At 32.5% G+C, this 320-nt stretch overlaps 1 pseudogene; it reads right to left on the bottom strand.

The window, feature by feature from the left end:
* The window catches only part of LOC119591096, a 65,136-nt pseudogene that overhangs the window by 59,083 nt on the left and 5,733 nt on the right, over window positions 1–320 (bottom strand).

Genomic DNA, 320 nt, shown 5'->3' with positions numbered 1-320 from the left:
GTAACTATCAAAATAAATATAAGACCACAAGAATGTGCTGACGAAAAATTTGAATGACAGGATCACGTTCACTTCCAAAGTGAAACCGAAGTAAATAACATACCATTCCTACCATGAAAGGAAAACTCAGAAGGAGAAAGGTTAATAAAACATTTATGCCTTTCATTCCATACGTCTCAAAGAATTTAATATTGCGGATTTTTTGTGAATGGCACGATCTTTTTTATAGGTGTAGGAAATGCTCAAGAACTGAATAAGGATTACCCTTCTCGTAACTACTCACACACACAAAAGAAAAATAAGCAAATAAATTAGTAATA

This window comes from Penaeus monodon, chromosome 28 (assembly GCF_015228065.2).
Source record: "Penaeus monodon isolate SGIC_2016 chromosome 28, NSTDA_Pmon_1, whole genome shotgun sequence".
Lineage (NCBI taxonomy): Eukaryota > Metazoa > Arthropoda > Malacostraca > Decapoda > Penaeidae > Penaeus > Penaeus monodon.
This window is presented reverse-complemented; position numbering and strand designations above follow the sequence as displayed.